This window comes from Molothrus ater, chromosome 9, assembly GCF_012460135.2.
Source record: "Molothrus ater isolate BHLD 08-10-18 breed brown headed cowbird chromosome 9, BPBGC_Mater_1.1, whole genome shotgun sequence".
Lineage (NCBI taxonomy): Eukaryota > Metazoa > Chordata > Aves > Passeriformes > Icteridae > Molothrus > Molothrus ater.
Genome location: NC_050486.2, coordinates 2,657,616 through 2,670,970, shown reverse-complemented (window position 1 = coordinate 2,670,970; position 13,355 = coordinate 2,657,616). Strand labels below are relative to the sequence as shown.

Sequence of the window (13,355 nt, the reverse complement as noted above, 5' to 3'; positions counted from 1 at the left end):
TTTCCCTCAAGAGGGCAGTGTTTGTCAAAATATTCTTTTTTTTGGTTTGCCTTTTTTTTAAATCTTTCTGCCTTAGCTACTGTTTAAAAGTGTAGTTTAATTTTTTTGTGTATGTGTACTTTAGTATTTCATATACAACATAAAACTTGTAGCAAGTTGGGCTGGCCACACTTGTTTGAAATGTGTGGAGTTATTAACAATAATCTATCTGTACACAAGCTTTTAAATTCTGCAAGCAGAAAAAATAACAGTGGCTAAGGTGGGAAATGGGTTAACAGGACACCTTTTAAGGGATGGAAGGAAATATTTTTATCACTCCTCTCTTGCCTTTACTCCAGAGCGTGGCTGGAAGGATCTTCAGAGCTGTCTCAAAAGTCAGATTTTGTAGGTTTTGGGTGAGAGTAGGTGAGCCAGGTTTGTATTTTCCCATTTTCAGCTGCTGGGGCAGAGGGATGAGCTGGGAGCTGGCCACTTGGTGGGGATGTTGGCACAGAGAGTGGCCCTGGATTCATGCTCCATCCCTGCCACAGCTCTGCTGAGGAAGCCAAAGGAAAACCTGCTGAATCTTCAGCTTCAGGATAACAGCTTTTCAGCTTTCATAAATTCTAGGACCAGCCAGGACCAGGTAAGCTACAAGTTCAAACTCACTGACATATATTTCCATTGAAGGATATGACCCCTGATGCTGCCAAAGCAGGAGCTGCTCTGGAGGAAGGAGCCTGCACTTGGGAGTCTGTTCCCTGTTATTTGTGCAGGGGGATTAGGAGGGAGTGTGAAAGGCTCAAGTGTGTGTAAATCACGAGGTTGTGAGGTGCAGAGTAAAGAAATCTGGCAGATAAAGGCACCTGTGTGCTGAGGTCTCTTGTATCTAGGGCATGTTTTAGAAAGATTCTTTTGATGTTTCCATCAGGCTCATGAAAGGCAATCCTTATTATGATACAGTAAAATAAATGGCTGGAGATACCTGGGAATAAGACCAAAGAGAAAGCTTGGAACTGAACATCCAAATTCTTGTTGCCTGCAAAATTCCTTTTTCCAAAGGAAATGCTGTTTCTTGAGATGCTGGAAATGGAGAAACTATGTGACAAGATAAAGTTCCCATGTGGTTTTTCACTGAAAAATTTTATGACCATGAGCATTTTGTCCCTTTTTCCCCATGAAGAAAAGACAGCAAGGTGTTCAGGAGCTGAGTTTTTAATGGGCAGCACATTAACCAGTCCTTACTGCAAAGAGAGAGTCTGCAGGCTGGGACAGTGATATTGAGAAAGGCAATCGCTGAAAAATGTACTTGCAAAGAGAAATGGGCATTAGAAGGAAAAAAAAAAATCACTGTTTTTGCAAGCTGCAAGTCCACCTGGGGAGGACTGGGAGAGGCCAGTGTTTGTAGCAAATGAACAAACAAAAGGAGGGAAAACCCAGGTTATGTTGGGGTTTCCATAGTAACACAATGCTTTTCCTGGAAAACTCAGCTGATGAGATCTGATCTATCTGCTGTTTAACTCTTGCATGCAGAGCCCATTTCTTGCCTTACCTGTCTCCTGCACAGCACAGTCCCTGCTGCTGGCTGTGCTGTCACTCCACCACGGTGGTCCCCATGGGGAATGATGTTCCTGAGCCAAGGCTGCTCCTGTTCTGTTGCAAAGCACACAGAAAAGGAAGAGTTTATGAGGCAGAGGCACCTTTTGTGTGTAGGGAGGATTTACCAGGTGTGCTGATCCTGGGCAGCCTCTGCCTGAGATCTGTGGAAGACTTTGTGTGACTGTTGGTGAGTTCATCAAAGCAGCCTGACTTAAATTTGTACCTGAATTAAATTTGTACCTGACTCAAACCTGTACCTGATTTACATTTGTACCTGGTGTTCTGCCCTTTGCAAAGCCCCAGCTGTGGGAACTGGGAATCCTTGGTGGCAGGGGAGTTTCTTGTGGAGGAAGGTGGAAGGGTGGCAGCTTTTGCCTGACAAAAAGGACAATTGAGAGAGTGGGCAGCACCACAAATGTTCATGAAATGGCTACTGCTCTCAAAAATGTAGAAAGAAGCATCAGTTTTGGGGAGAAAGTGGATGTGAGACCCCATCCTGGTACAGCAGAGAGGAAATGGATTCTGCTCCCTGCCTTCTGAGCAGGCTTTGCAAGAGGGGCTGCCCTTGGAGGGGGAAAATGGGATGGAACAGACAGAGTTTCCTCATTTTCTGGGTCCCCTGCATGGTAAGGAGTTACAAAGAGAGGGTGGTAAGGGAAGGCAGGGATCCCAAAGGATGCTGAGTATATTGTCACAGAATCAGGGAATGGTTTGGCTTGGAAGGGACCTAAAAGCTCATCTTGTTCCAACACCCCTGCCATGGGCAGGGACACCTTCCACTGTCCCAGGCTGCTCCAAGCCCTGTCCAGCCTGGCCTTGGACACTTCCAGGGATGGAGCAGCCACAGCTTTGTGGGCACCCTGTGCCAGGGCCTCAGAGGGAAGAATTTCTTCTGTCTGATGTGTTTGTTCCAGCCCTGTTAGGGGCCTGGCAGTGGCCAACCTCTGCAATATTCAGCAAAAGCAATATTCTGTTTAATTGGTGGGCTTTATGTTTGGGTTTTTTTTCCTCTCTGACTGTTGTTCTGTTATTAACCTGTTACTGCTTATTGAGCCCTGAAGATTTGTGAATAGAAAACGACCATCATTACAATATTTAAAAGAAAACCAATTCAGAGGGGTTCAAAGACCAGTAATCCAGGTATATGCCAATAAATAGGAAACAGTGCTTTATAATCTCTTCACAAACCATCCCCTATCTTCAACCATTTATTATATTCCCTCCTATTTCTCCTGACAGCCACCTGTTCAACTTGTGACCTGTTTGTAAAAATCTGCACACCATCTATCAGAGGGATGCACTCACTTACAAACTTCTGTTCTGTGAGCATTGAGTAAATTATTTCTTTAAGATCATATGGCAGATCTATAATTAATTAAACCCTCCATGATATTAGTGCAAAATAATTTCTCCTTTCTAAAAAGGTAAATGTAATTTGCCGATCTGGTATTTGGAAGAATGCTTTCCCCAAAATCAATTCCTTTAGTTTCCAGAGAATAGAAATGAGAAGCAATCTCATTTTAATTATATCTCTTTATTGCTAACAAAGGAATGATTTATGCAATTAAATTAACTGGCTAGAAAATTATTCTCAGCTGGGCTGTCCTAATTCTTTGCTTTCTGAATTGCAGGCTCTTACACTTCTCTATGTAGATTAATTTTTCTGATATGCAAACAATGCTCCTTGTGTTCATTTTTAACATTTTTTATTCACAGCTCCCCTTTTCTTAGTGTCAATGACATGAGTAATATTTGTGCACTGCTGGGCTCTGATTCAGGCCTTTTTTATGTAGAAAGATTGGGAAAAAAAAAATCTTTTCTTTTGAATCTCATTATTGCAGAGCAAGGTTTTGAAGTTTTCTTATCTATTGCTGAGAAACAGCAGCAGGAACATGGAGGGACTGCAAAGATGTCAAAGGATGCAAACTTTTGAAGGAAAATGTATCAGCACTGAGGAGACAGGTGAATTTGTGGTTGGTGTTAAGAAAGCATTTTTTAATGTATTCCTCTTATACCTCTGTTTCCTTGCAGCCAGGCAAAAAGCTGAAACACAAGGGGAAAAAAACGAGACAGATTTATGTTGTACACAGACTCAATAGGGAACGAATTTGGGATTTTTTTTTTCTCTTTCTGCCTGGGATTACCTTGCAGTGGCTGGCCAGAATGTGAGCTAGAGATATTTGGGCTGAGGGGAAAATTACCATGTAACAACACATTGTGACCATGTGCCAACACAGCCTGACATCTTCTGAATGGGGCATTGGTGTAATGTGCTGCTCTAAACCAGCAGTGAACATATTGCAGAGCACGTGTTGGCTCTGTCTGAGCTGTCCTGCCCTGTATCAGTGGAGATGTGTCAGCTGGTCAGGCTTTGCTGTGCTGGCACTCTGTGCTGCTGTCAGATGGCTCTGAACTGACAGAAAGGAGCTTTAGATTGGATGTTAGGAAGGAATTCTTCCCTGTGAGGGTGGGGAGGCTCTGGCACAGGGTGCCCAGAGAAGCTGTGGCTGCCCCTGGATCCCTGGCCAGGCTGGACATGGCTTGGAGCAGCCTGGGATGGTGGAAGGTGTCCTTGCCATGGATGATCTTCCAGGTCCCTCCAACCCAAACCAGGCTGTGATCTATGAAATAAAGTTAAAAACCAGTTTTTGTCTGGGTTGGACTGTGGTGGCTGGGGTGTGGAAAGGTCTTCACCATTGTGTCACCATCCTGTTTTCTGAAAAATCACTTTGCCAGGATTTTCTCCTGGGAAGCTGAGAAGCCTCAGCGAAAAAGGAAAACAATAATTATCTGATTTGCTTCTCCTGTGTTTTGTTGCTTTGGAATGTGGTTGAGATTGTTTATCCAACAAGTGAATTGTTTTTACTTAATGACCAAACACAGTCAGGCTGTGTCAGACTCTGAGGAGAGAGTAATGAGTTTTTCATTAGTATCTTGTTAAGCCTTCTGTAAGTATCCTTCCTCTATAATATGATATATGATAGGATATAATATAATATGATATGATATAATATAATATAATATAATATAATATAATATAATATAATATAATAATATGCCTTCTAAGAACATGGAGTCAGATTCTCAATTCTTCCTCCGTCTGAGGAACTCAGAAAATACCCCACACCATTGGGATTCTGAAGGCTTGTGAAATTCCAGAGAGGAAGGATCAAGTTGTTATCATTTGGGTGGGATCAGGAAGCATTTTGGGCCTCTCTCCTTGGGCTGGGGATCATGCAAAGGGAATCTTTCCTCTGGGCTGCTGGGTGGGTGAGGGAAGGGGCAGTTGCTGCAATGCCTCTATTGACTGCAGTTGTTCTCCTTGAGGACATCACTGTAAAATCAGCATAAAATGAATTTGCTTAGCAAGTGGGATCACACTTATTTATTGGAAGAACATTTCTCAAAGAACAGTTGCGCTTGGCTTACTGTCAAGAAGTGATTTTTAAATTTTTTTTTAATTAAAAAAAATTTCCCCTAGTTCTGCAAGTTCCCTGCACTGAGTTCAGTTCTCCTGCATGAATATCTTGGCTCATACAGGAAATAATCCTTTGCAATGCCTCAGGAAGATGCTCTGAGGTGTGAGTTTACCAGCAGTCTGCAGAGAGAAGGCTTTGAGTTCAATATTATCTATACAGCAGGAATGGTTAGAAATCAATAAGATGAAATTCATGACAAATGCTACCTTTAGGGAGGAAACATCTGATTAAAAAAATGAGAAACAGCTGCCTAGGCAAGCAGTACTGCAGGGAAGGGTTTGGCTTCAGAGTGAATCACAGACAAGTGAGTCAGTGATGTGCCTTTAAACAGAAATCTTGTTCCTGGAAGCATTAATAGGAGTGTCAGGAGCAAGTTGTGGGGTCGGGGGAGAGATATCACTGCTCTGTGCTGCTTGGTGAAGGCTGGCAGAACGTATCCAGCCTTGCAGCCTGCATTTCAAAAGGCAAGAATGGGGAAAGGACTGGGAAATCATGATCTGGGGGATAAGTAATGACAAGCCTTAGAGAGGGAGAAAATTAAACTTCACTTGCAGCAGGAGAGAATTAAGCTGATACCAGGAAAACCTCCACCACAACCTTCAATTCTCACCTATCAGCCCACCTGGAAGCCTCTGGGTGTGCCCTTTGGCCCCCCAGCCCCACCTGCTTTTCCTCTTCACTCCTGCTGCCTTTTTCATTCTGGCTTAGCAGCAAATTCCAGTGGGGGCTGGCACTGAGAGCTGCTCCTGGTGAAGGCCAGGGGAAAGGTTTGGTTTCTCAGTGCCTGAAATCCTCCAATTCTTTTGGAGCAAGCAATGTGTGTGAGGAGCAGTGCAAATGAAAGATGGACTCGTAGTGGAAGGGAATGAAAGATGGGGAAGGAAAAGAAACTAAAATAAGAAAAAAGTCCAACTTCAAACAATCAGAACAGGGAAAAAAAAACAAACTCAAACCCCAGTGAAACAAGAAAATGTCTCCCTTCATGGAGCTGATGATAAGGTGAGGCTTCCTTGCCATTTGGGACCTCTAGAACAGTTTAAATGGTGGGCAGTGTAGGTTGGCAGTGACAATTTCAAGGATCTGCCCTGTTACAGTCTGAATTCTGGACTCCTGTTCTGTTCCTTAACAAAGGAAATAAGAATGAGTTCCCTCCACATCCTCTAATAGAATTAATCACCTCTCCATGGACCATTTCCCAAATGTGCCAGGATTTAATTTCACAGCGAGTGCTATCCAGATGAAGAGCTGCCTTTGCTAACGTGGGGGATCTCTCCTCGCAAACTCCATCACTATCACAGGTGGCTCTTCTCCCTCTGAGCAGACCCCTGTGCCTTGCTTGCTGGTTTATCCTGCCAAGGCAGCTGCCTGGGAATGCCCTTCCTCTCTGGGATAAGGTTTATGCCTTGTGAAGCTCCTGTAGATGTGTTCTCTGCAGGTGCTTTTCTTCCAGATGAGATGCTGCTGAGACAGCAGGAAAACTAAACTGGGTGGAATTTAAGAGCCTTGTGCATTTGCCCAGTTTCATTAAAATAAGAGAAAATTACCAGAAAGCCCCATTTTGCTGTTGATTAATTCTTTTCTCTTTGCTGTTTTGTTTTGTCCACGGTGTTGTTCTTAAAATCTGATGTTCCTGCTGAGGATCTCACAAAGCAGGACCCAGCAAAATGGAGTTTGGGCTTGCAATATTTCAACAAAGCCAATTTTAATTTTTCCTTTTGTTTCATTGTGTAACATAAAAAAAAATTAATGAACATTTTACTCCAAGTTCAGCAAATATTTCATTTTGAATACCATACTTTTGTTTATATTGGATTCTGGATATCAGAGTGCTGAAATCAGAGGTTAATCTGGTTCACTGCACTGAAAGAGATGCAAGTGCTGGGAAGCTTTCTGTTGACCTTGTATCTTCATTTCTCCTGACTTTTCATTTCTAGTCTTTCCCATTTCCCAGTAAATTACTCAGAGATAGCTCCTAGCTGTGTCTTACAAGCAGCAGGAGAAATGAAGCAGTGTAAAGTATAGATAATATAGACTGCAATTAGGCAGTAGAGCCTGTGCTTTCTGTCTCATTGCATCTCAGAGGGAAATTCTGGGCAATAACCCTGTTTCTCTTGCCTTTTAGAACCTATTTTGTTATTCTTGTCGAGGTCTGGTTTGGAGCTGGGCGATCTCCTGAAAGTCCCACCTGAACTGCGCTGCTTCTGTGAAGATGGGTGTGGCCACTGCCCCCAAATTGCCCACAACTGCTCTGTGTGAAGATCTGCACCCGGAGACAAAAGCCAAACATCCCAGTGAAGGTGTTTGAATGTCCCCAGGCTCTCGGCAGCATCCTGCAGCACACAGCTTGTCCCTCTGTGCCTGTGCTCCCTCCCTGCCGGGATGCTCTGTGCCACACTCTGGTCCCAGGGTCCATCCCTTCAGCGTGGACCATCATCCCTTGGACTCTGTTCTGCCCATCACCAGACCCAAACTGTTTTCTGCCCACCTGAATCTTCTTCTTTCCCATTTCTGCCCACCCTGAATCTTTTCTTCCCCCTTTTTCACCCAAATAAAGTCTCCCTACAGAAATCTCCGTGCCTAGAGCTGTCTTGGCAAAAGACTTGGCCACTCTAAAGGGCTTCAGCAAAACGTTAAATATGCAAATAATAATAATAATTATTGCTGGTAATAACAGGAGCAGCCTGGGATTTCTTTATTTTTTTTTAGATTCTTCTGTCCTTTGCAGATGCCACTTTAATGCAAATCAAACTTTGCGGATTGTGTTACCTATTGAAAAATAGTTTCAATTAGAAATTCAATTACTCTGTCTTGGGGAGGATGGAACTGACAGTTTCTTTGAATTTTGCACGTTATAGAGGGCTCCAAAGTGCCATAAATCTGCTAATTGATTTCTGTACCTGTAATGTTTGATTAGGTGTATTTTATTGTCTTCTTGGTTTTAATTAACCCCAGGCTTGTCAAAATGCTTCCACTGACAAAGGATATATGATGAACTGAGATAAACTCTATTAACAGAGGCTGACTTTTGTCAGTAATTGCTATCATGCCTGAGAGTTATTAGAAATGATCACACACAAAGAAGCTGTACTTTTGGTAACAACTTTTATGGGCTGTTATAAATCTGTTGATTGCCCCCTCCACGCAGGAGATAAGCAACTGTGAATGACAAGGGGTCCGAAGGAAAATCAATCATTTCCTGCATGTCTTATAAATATTAAGGGTGACAAAATGGGAAGAGTTATGAAGTTGAGAGTTATGAAGCACTTTTTCTAAGGGCTGCAAATGGAATTGATGCACCCATAGCTGTCCCCACCAGAGAGCAGGAGGGCTCTGGGGACAAGGGCACGGCCACCTCTGCTTGTGGTGGAGCAGAACCTTCTTACCTTGGCTGGGCACTCTGAAAGGCTGAAGTGAGGCTGAGATTTTTGCTTTTTTTGGCCTTTGGTTGGAGTTCAAGGCTGCCTTGGAGGGCAGACACCCAGCAGGGCACAAAGAAATTTGTGCATTTACTGATGCTGTGTGCTCTCTGTGTTAGAAATGTTTGACTAGGAACAGCTGGCAAGCCATCTCCTGGACAAAACCAGAGAGAAGGGTTAATATCCTTATTTTTACTGATATATCCCCCTGTAAGGACTTTGTTTATGTAGGCTCCTTAGACAGAAATGTATCTAAAACCACACAGAAGTTTGTGCATAAATATTTTTGGGTGAAGTGCAGCTTCATCTGTTGGAGCTCTCTGCCTTTGAGCTCTGGAGCTCTGTGTGAATGGGCTGTGGATGCAGGTGCAGTCCTGAGAACACAAATGAGCGGGACTAAAACCACACAGAGCTATGAAAAAGGGACAGACTTTGTGCAAATGATTTGTTAAAATTGTGAATTATTGTTAAAGTAATGTGAATACTTCCTACAAACACCAATACATTCATTTATAGCTAACATTGCTAAATGTTTTAGGGTTTTTAAAATATATATGTGAGGAGACATTAAATTATAGTTAAGGTAATTTTTATAAATGTTTTGGGTTTTTATATATATATGTGGGGTGACATTAATTTACAGTTAAGGTGATGTTTATAAATGGTTTGGGTTTTTTTTAAAAAAATATATGTGGGGTAACATTAACTTATACTTAAGATAATGTTTATAAATGTTTTGGGGTTTTATATATATAGCTATATATGTGTGTGGGGGGGTGTGACATTAATTTATAGTTGAGGTAATGTTTATAAATGTTTTGTGTTTTTTTTTAATATATATCTCTGTATGTAGGGTGAGCACACAAAGTGCTCAGGAGCTACAGTGATCTATTCCCTGTTTTCTGCCAAGTTCTGTCCAAGCTTTGGACACTCTTGGCTGGGTAATTCAAAGTTGCTTAATAGCTCTTCTGTCTTTCGTGTCTTGCTCAAAACAGTTATTTTTAGCTTGATTTTTTTTAAATTTAATCTACAGCTGAGAGGGTATTTTAAACTGACCTTCATTTTCTTTGCTGCTTTTTTCTAAGAATTATCTCAATGACTTGCAGTTGTGGAGAAAGGGGGAGCAGAGTGGAGCTTTCCCCCACAGAGCACACTGCAGTCCTAAAAGCTGCTTTACCTAAGAGCATTAGGATATTCAGCTTGTTATTAATATTTTGGGGAGCTCATAAAATATCTCTGCAGCTTGCAAGGTGCAAGATTCTCACTTTGCTGTCTTAGTTTAGCCCAAAATAGATTTTCCCAGTGCTTGGGGCTTTTTGGAGGAGGGTAGAAGGGGTTGCTGGGTTTATTTGGGTGGGGAGGCACAGCTGGAAGTGCTGCTGTGGGCATAAGCACCCTTCAGTCCCCATTCATTCTGCTGACCCCCAGAGGGTCTGGGAACCACATTCTGCTGGAATCCCAGCTCCTGTGGATCACTGCCATGCAGGGCAGGTGGTTTTTGATTGAATTGCTGAGGGAGAACTGCCACTGCTTCACTGATTTCTGCAGACTGACAGGGGATCTGTGGTGCTGCAGGTGGATTTTCTAAGGGATCCTCTGCTGCTGTGGCTGGGGAACCCTCCCAGCTGTGGGTTGGGATCTGGCTTGATGTTTTGTGAAGAATTAGAAGAGTCCTGGACATCCCAGATCTTGAGATGTGGGAGTGTGAGCTGAGACCAGCAGGGGAAGGAGAGTTGAGAGCTAAGGATGGATGCTCTGTTTTGAGGAGCTGGGGCAGATCTTTTACCCTTGGTGTATTTGGAATGGAAGCACCCTTCAGTTCCCAGGGAGAGGGATCCATTTGAATTGCTGGAGTGAAAACTGTCACTGATTTCTGCAGCCTGACAGGGGATCTGTAGTGCTGCAGCCCTGGCATGGCACAGGTGGATTTTCTAAGGGATCCTTTGCTGCTGTGGCTGGGGAACTCTCCCAGCTGTGGGTTGGGATCTGGCTCCTGGACATCCCAGATCTTGAGATGTGGGAGTGTGAGCTGAGACCAGCAGGGAAGGAGAGCTGAGAGCTAAGGATGGATGCTCTGTTTTGAGGAGCTGGGGCAGATCTTTTACCCTTGGTGTATTTGGAATGGTTCTGCAGGCTGGAGAGCTCACACTGATCTGTTCTATGTGGTATCCCTGTGAATATCATGGAATTTCAGCTGTCCCACCACCCCCCCTTAATGCCCCCAAGGGGTTTAGGTGTAGGTTCAGAAGCTGAACCTTCCTGTTGGTTTGCCTTGGCTACACGACTCAGTTCCAGAGATTCCATGCAAGCCTCGTGTGTGTGAGAGAGTGCACATATATCTATATTCCCTCTTGGGGCACGCTGAAAACAATCCATTCAGAAACCAGGTGTCCTTGTCTCTCTTGGCATCTGGTTAAATATCAGCCAAGTAGGAAAAGGTAAATCCTGGGATGCTTTAACAACTGCCGGGGCCGTGCAGCCCTGGGCTCCATCTGATGGGATTTGAAGGTCACGGTGGCTGCCCACGTGTGAAAGATGTGTCCTTATTCCCCATAGATAAAACACAGCGAGGTGATCTGTCTCAAGGTGTCCCCAAACCCAGCGGATCGGTGCCACCTGCGCTAAAGGCTGCCGAGAGCAGAGGTCGCTGTTGAACTGGGAATGGAGCCCCTGAGCCTCTCCAGGGCCACCTTCCCTCCCCATTGTGCCCAGAGCCCTGTGACACCTCAGGCTGCTGCCTGGAAATCCTCAGCCCCTTGTAGGATTGCCCAGAAAATCCCCAGAAAATCTGAACACGCTGCAAGTTGCCCAGGTGAATTCACATCTTATTGCCAGCATTCCTTACTGCTTGGAAACACCTTGGATTTTAAGGAAACATCTTGGATTTTAAGGAAACACCTTAAGTTTTAAGGAAACATCTTGGGTTTTAAGGAAACACCTTGGATTTTAGGGAAACACTTAATTTTAAGGAAACATCTTGGGTTTTAAGGAAACATCTTGGGTTTTAAAGAAACACCTTGGATTTTAAGGAAACACCTTAGATTTTAAGGAAACACCTTGGATTTTAAAGGAACACCTGGGGTTTTAAGGAAACACCTTAGATTTTAAGGAAACACCTTGGGTTTTAAGGAAACACCTTGGATTTTAGGGAAACATCTTGGCTTTTAAGGAAACATCTTGGTTTTTAAGGAAACGTCTTAGATTTTAAGGAAACACCTTGGGTTTTAAGGAAACACCTTGAATTTTAAAGAAACACCTTGGATTAACAAAACACCTTAGATTTTAAGGAAACACCTTGGGTTTTAAAGAAACACCTTGGATTTTAAGGAAACACCTTGGATTTAACAAAATACCTTGGATTTTAAGGAAACACCTTGATTTGTAAGGAAACATCTTGGGTTTTAAGGAAACACCTTAGATTTTAAGGAAACACCTTGGGTTTTAAGAAAACATCTTAGATTTTTAAGGAAACACCTTGAGTTTTAAGGAAACACCTTGGATTTTAAAGAAACACCTGGGGTTTTAAGGAAACACCTTGGGTTTTAAGGAAACACCTTGGATTTTAGGGAAACATCTTGGCTTTTAAGGAAACATCTTGGTTTTTAAAGAAACACCTTGGATTTTAAAGAAACACCTTGGGTTTTAAGGAAACACCTTGAATTTTAAAGAAACACCTTGAATTGTAAGGAAACATCTTGGGTTTTAAGGAAACACCTTAGATTTTAAGGAAACACCTTGGATTTTAAGGAAACACCTTGGATTTTAAAGAAACACCTTGGATTTTAAGGAAACACCTTGGATTTAACAAAATACCTTGGATTTTAAGGAAACACCTTGAATTGTAAGGAAACATCTTGGGTTTTAAGGAAACGTCTTAGATTTTAAGGAAACACCTTGGGTTTTAAAGAAACACCTTGGATTTTAAGGAAACACCTTGGATTTAACAAAATACCTTGGATTTTAAGGAAACCCCTTGGATGTTTTGCTTCTCTCTGGAGAAAAAGCAAATTAGAGCTTCCAGCAGAGACTGTTGGTGCTCATGGCTTTCTTCATGAGGATGATCAGAACCCTTTGGCAAGGTGGGACATCTGTGGCAGCAACAACCTGGGAAGTGAACAGGCTGTGCATCACACCACTCCACTAATTCAGTATTCACAGCAGCCTGAGCTCCAGCAGTTTGTCCTCAATTGGTTTATTATAGTCAATACTTATTATTTATAGATATGAAAGAGACAAGATCTGAGCCTTTTGATGTCGTAAATCGATACAGATTTGTTCACTCCCCAAACATGCAGGGCCACAAATCCTTAGTTAAAACTTCAGCCTTTTGCCCAGACCTGTAAACTTCACGTGGAAACCTTTGTCTTGGCAGAAACAGGGCTGCCATTCATCCCCAAATCCTGCAATTCCAGCAGAAGGCTGCCAAGCTTGGTGTGGTGTGGTTATTTTGGCAAATAACCAAATATATCTGGCAAATATTTTGGACAGCCAGGCCAGTGCCATGGAGAATTACCTGGATTTGTGTGGACACATTCAGCCTCTCTTTCCTTGGAAGCAGAACTCTGTGTTCAAAGCAGTGGGAGTGCAGGAAACACTGTGGTGTCTAAATAACTTGTAATGTTACTGCACAAAAGGTCTGAGTTAATGATCCAGTTGATTTACAAGTCAACTGCATGACAATAGAAATTAATATTCGCTGATGAGTCAAACTGAGAGACTCTGAATTATTTTTTTTTTTCCTCTCTAATGGTTCCATGTCAGATCTGTGTGGGAGTTCACACACCTGTGCATGGATCAGAGGGTGTCTGGGGATAAAGGAGCATTTGATGAACTTTTGGACTCTCCTGAAAAAGACAGAGTAAGAAATCTCGTGTGAAACTGT

General features: G+C 42.9%; 1 long non-coding RNA gene across 1 annotated transcript in view; it reads left to right on the top strand.

The window, feature by feature from the left end:
* Positions 1–549: 549 nt before the first annotated feature.
* LOC118689578 (uncharacterized) overlaps positions 550–13,355 on the top strand; it is a 103,650-nt gene continuing 90,844 nt past the window's right edge. The window contains exon 1 of the long non-coding RNA XR_004980644.1: positions 550–625. This is a non-coding gene — a long non-coding RNA (uncharacterized LOC118689578). The remainder of the gene's footprint in view (positions 626–13,355) is intronic.